We start from the raw sequence: 5,070 nt of genomic DNA, 5'->3' as shown, positions 1-5,070 counted from the left end.
TGAGTCGCAAGCGACTTGACGGCACATAAGAACAACAGACCTCCAAACTTTCTTGAACAGTGGTTGCATCAGCCATGTGATGTTCTGAATAATCTCAGATAACAGATTCTATTCTATCTCTCTGGGCTCTTCCAAGATACTCCTTTTCCATCATCTTCTTTCATATTTCCTTTAGTCATGTCGTCTAAATGTGGCACCTTTCTAGTGGTTCAAATCCACCAGCAGCTAGCTCTAAGGGAGAAAGACAAGCAATGTTCTTCAAAATTTACAGCCTCTGGAAAACCTTTAGAAAGTCAGCTATGAGTCAGATTTCTACTAACCACAACGAGTTTTCTGTTTGATACTTTCCTAATCTTCACATCTCATCCACATCTCAGCTGGTCCTGCATTTGACAGCAGCCACACTCAACTCCTCCACTTCTCCCTCTAGTGGATTATGCTCCCTCTAGTGGATTATGTCAGAACTACAGTTGCTCTCTTGGCCCTAAACTCCTGGCATAAGAATCCACAAGCCATTCCCACGAAATATTTGCCAAGTAATAGTGGTGGTGACAATGGGGTTCTAACACCACTGGAGCTTCAGTGTTACAGCTTTCCAAAAGGATACCGTAACTCACATGTTATTTCTGCTACTGTCTCCCACTACTTGCAAACGAAGGTTTGGCTATCTGGGAACTTCTTTATATCCTACTGGGGCAGCTGTAGCAGCACTGACTGTCCTTGCGGCAGGTAGGTGATGTTCCGAGGTTGCTGGTCCAAGGCAATGTGCGCTGCAGCGTCCGGCTTGCACAGCTCAGTCAGGGCGTCACCCACAATGACAATCGTGAATTGGCGATGAGCTCAACCTCAAGCAATCATGAAGTCACCCTTGGTGGAAATGATGGCGGCCTTCCTCAGCGGCTCAGCCTTTTCCAGCACAAATTTGGCACTCTCTGCCTCCTGAGGAGCTACTTCTCTGGCTTCCACTGCTTCTGAGAAGTCCTTCCCAAAGGTCAAGGATAGGTAGTCCGGGATTAGTCCAAAGGTGAGTTCATCGCTCACCTCTCTGGATACCAGCGCGTTGGCCCTCGCCCTCGCCCTCGCCCTTGCCCTCGCTCTCTGCCATTAGCTCTCCAGCATCAAAATGAGCCACCACCAACTTAAGGATGTCTGACGTGATGAGCAGCAGCACACACTGGTCAAAGTCCTCCCAATAAATTCCAGGCAGCTGGGCAGCAACAGGCCAGGAGAGGATTCGCAGCGTGATGTTGACATTATGTAAATCTTTGTTGGCAGTTATCACTGTCAGGTTAAGACGGCAGTCAGAGGGAATTGGTTTCTGTATGCAAGGGATGAGAAAGTGAGTCCCTTCCCCAACCACAGTGTCCTGGCCTCCACGGAATCAGTCAAAGAGGACAGCTATGTGCCCCACACCCACAGACAGAGTTCACCAATCCTCCCGCAATCGCTGAGGCCAAGCCAAACTTGTCGACGGACTCCAACACCTTGGCAGCCACTTCTTCTGCTGGATCTTACCTCTAAGTCCATTCACACCTGCTTCCACTCTCATGTACTGAATTTTTTTAAATGTAAAAATTAATTTCCTGTTGCAATACTTCATAATCATGGCAGAATGCAAAAAACTTGGAGTGCGCAATTTAGCTCATTCTTGAATCTGTGTTATCAGATGTAAAATAAAGATGGAAATAATAACACTTATTTAATATAAAATCATGGTGAGCAATAAATAATTTATTGGAGCAAAGTATCCAGATGACTATGCTAGACCCACAGCTGCTCTTCAGTGAGTTTTCGGAGGCACTGGAGGCACTGGAAGAGATTGCCCATCTTTCTCCCATGGAGCAGTTAGTGGACTCAAACCACTCACCTTGGGGTTAATAGAGCAGCTGCCTACTGACTAGGCCACTAAAGAGCCCTATAAGATGACAAGTGCTATATAAATATTTTCTATCATTCTTGTTGCCCCTGAGTTTGACCCCCACATTTTCTCCTCAAGTAGAATTGTTTACCGTGTCAGTCTTTTGATCATGGGTTTAAGTCCTTTCTCTTACCATTGCCAAGATACGTCTTTTGTTGTCTTTCTAGGATCCCAGCTGGGTATATTGGTTGGTCACTTAGTGGAAAAGAGTTATGCTGCCAACCCAAAGGCAGATCGCTATAATCCACCAGCTGTTCTGTGGGAGAAAGATATGCAATCACCTCCTATGCAATTCACTTCTTCTAAAAAACCTGCTGGGTTGGGGGTGAATCAGACTCAATGGCATGTAACAACAACAGGGGAATGTATTGGACCCCTTGTTGTTGGGTGTTGTTAAGGACACAGGATGAGTGTAATTGCCCCACAAGATTTCCAAAGTAAAATCTTTCTGAGATCAGACTGCCACATCTTTCTCCTGTGGAGAGGGCTGGTAGATTAAAGCTACACACCTTTCCGTTAGCAACTGATTGCTTAAACCATATACCATCAGAACTCGTTAGTGAGAGAGTAGACAGTACAGTGTATTACAGTACACATCAGGCTGCTGACCAAAAGATTGGCATTTCTAATCCACCTGTGGGATGCTCTGTAGCTACTCTATAGAGAAAGATAGGCAGTTTCCTCCTGTAAAAATTTCCAGCCTCCGACAGCTGAGGGAGGTTTGCTATGAGTCAGAATCAACTCAGTGGTAGGAGTTATAAGTGAGGTAGTACAAACAGTTACCATACTCAGCTAACTGAAGGATTGGCAGCTTGACTCTACTGGAGGCAGCACAAAAGAAAGATCAGGAGCTTTACTTCTGAAAAATTAGAAGGGAACTTGTGTTTAGACACAAATGGGATTGCTATTACTCAAAATCAACTGAATGAAACTTGTTTTGGTTTATAGAAATATTTAAGAAGGAATTAAAAATACACACAAGTATGTATGTATATGTGTAGGTATAGATATAAATGCTATTGTTGTTGTTGTTGATTGCCTTCAAACAAAAGGCCTGAAGCCCCTCTGCAATTATCAACATTCACCAAAGTTCATAGAGTTTCATGAGGTATGTTGTTTAGGAAGTGGATGCCACTCCTGCTTCCAAAATAGATATAAATATAGATGTATATATTGCATTTGATATAAATATGGATGTATATATTGCCTTAGAGCAATTTTATAATCTTCATGAAGTCTTTAATTTTCAGATGAAGAGGAATTGCACCATGTAAATTCTATCTTAAAAGAAGAAAACTTTAAGCAAAGTTGATATAGGCTGAACCCCTTTCTTGCATTAATTTAATTTGATTGCCAATTCCCCCTCACATAATTTCTCTGTCTTAATATTACCACAATAATTCCACATTTTATCATAATAATGTAACTTTTAGGGGAAAAAAGAGAAAGACAATAGAAAACATTTAGTATTTTTCTTCAGAATCAGAGTTCTTAATCCTATGAGCTCGTGATATCTTACACTGCAGCAATTGCCATTATGTGCTCCAATAATTCCAAGTGTATCAGAACTCCAACTATGCCATTGAAATTTCATGTGTGCTCTATTTTCATCCAGAAACATAAAAATAAAAGGACAAAGTCAAACAATGGATCCTCTTAAGTAGAAACAATCATTCAAATTAGTGACATCTAGTAAATTGTAGAAATGATGCAGAAAGCATTAAAAAAGGATAGAAGGAATGCAGAGTAACTGTACCAAAATAAATTTGTCCACATTGAAACGTTTCAGGAAGTAGCATGCTTGATTCTAAGGAATAAAGAAAGTGAAGCTTTACTGAGTGAGTTAGTTAAGTGCCATTGAGTATGACTGATAGCAACTCTATGAACAAAAGATCTGACCCTTGTTCTACCCCATGCCATCCTCACACTTCCTGACATACAAGAGCCCATAGCAGCAGTCACTGTGTCAATTCACCTGGTCAAAGGTCTTCTTCTACTTTGCCAACTCTGCAACCTTCCATTCCCAGCATCATGTCTCTTCTAGCAGTGTGCCCAAAGTATATGAGGCAAAGCCTATCGTTCTTGCCTCCAAAGAGCACTCCAGCTGCACCATCTCCAAGATACATCTGTTTGTCCTCTTGGTCATCCATGGGATATTCAGTGCTCTTCTCCAACACCACAGCTCAAAGACATCAATACTTTTTCCGTCATCCTTATTCATTGTCCAGTTCTCAGATGTATATATAGCAAGTGATCAAAAAGACTATTGTCTGAATCAGATGCACCTTAGTCCTTGAACTGACATTATTACTACTAAATAATTTAGAGAGGTCCCTAGCTGCAGATTTTCTCCGTGCAATGTGCCTCCTTCTTTCCTGACTGCTAGTACCAAGCATGTTCCAAAAAGGATGAAGTTGTTTATAGTTTCAATCTCCTCTCTATCCATCATGATGTTGCCTATCAGTCCTGTGGTAAGAATCTTTGTTTTTTTGAAATTGAAAAGCAGCACTGAAGACATTGGTAAAGAATAAGAATCCAGGAGTTACTGGAATATGAATTAAAATGTTTAAGTAAACAGATGCAGCCCTGGAAGAGCTCCTTGGTCTATGTCAAGAAATTTGGGAGACCTAGCCAACTGGCAGAAATGTATATTTGTTCTCATTAAAAATATAATTCAACAGAATTTGGAAATTATCAAATATAATTAACATCCCATGCAAGTAAAATCTTATTGAAATTTATTTAAAAATGACTAGAGCAGTCCATCAACACAGAACTTCCAGAAATTCAAACTGGATTCAGAAGAGGCAGTAAAAAAAAAAAAAAAAAGCAATACTTATTGTTGATTACAGATGGGTCTTGACTGAAAGCAGAGAATACAAGAAAGATGTTTAAATTGAAACTATAAACAAAACGAGGAGTTGGTTCTTTGAAAAGGTCAATAAAATTGACAAACCACTAGCAAAACTAACAAGAGAAAAGAAGGAAAAGACACAAATAATGTGATTAAGAGATAAAACGGGCAACATCACACAGAACCAACAAAAATAAAAAGGCTAATATTGGATTATTATGAAACATTATACTCAAAAAAATATGAAAATCTAGAGGACATGGACAATTACTTAGAAATGCACAACCTACCTAAACTG

At 40.5% G+C, this 5,070-nt stretch overlaps 1 pseudogene; it reads right to left on the bottom strand.

Annotated features, from left to right (window-relative positions):
- Window positions 1–687: 687 nt before the first annotated feature.
- Window positions 688–5,070, bottom strand: part of LOC102867425 — a 7,963-nt pseudogene continuing 3,580 nt past the window's right edge.

The sequence above is a fragment of the Elephantulus edwardii genome, unplaced genomic scaffold, assembly GCF_000299155.1.
Source record: "Elephantulus edwardii isolate Elephantulus edwardi_28Jun2011 unplaced genomic scaffold, EleEdw1.0 scaffold00059, whole genome shotgun sequence".
Classification (NCBI taxonomy): Eukaryota; Metazoa; Chordata; class Mammalia; order Macroscelidea; family Macroscelididae; genus Elephantulus; species Elephantulus edwardii.
This window is presented reverse-complemented; position numbering and strand designations above follow the sequence as displayed.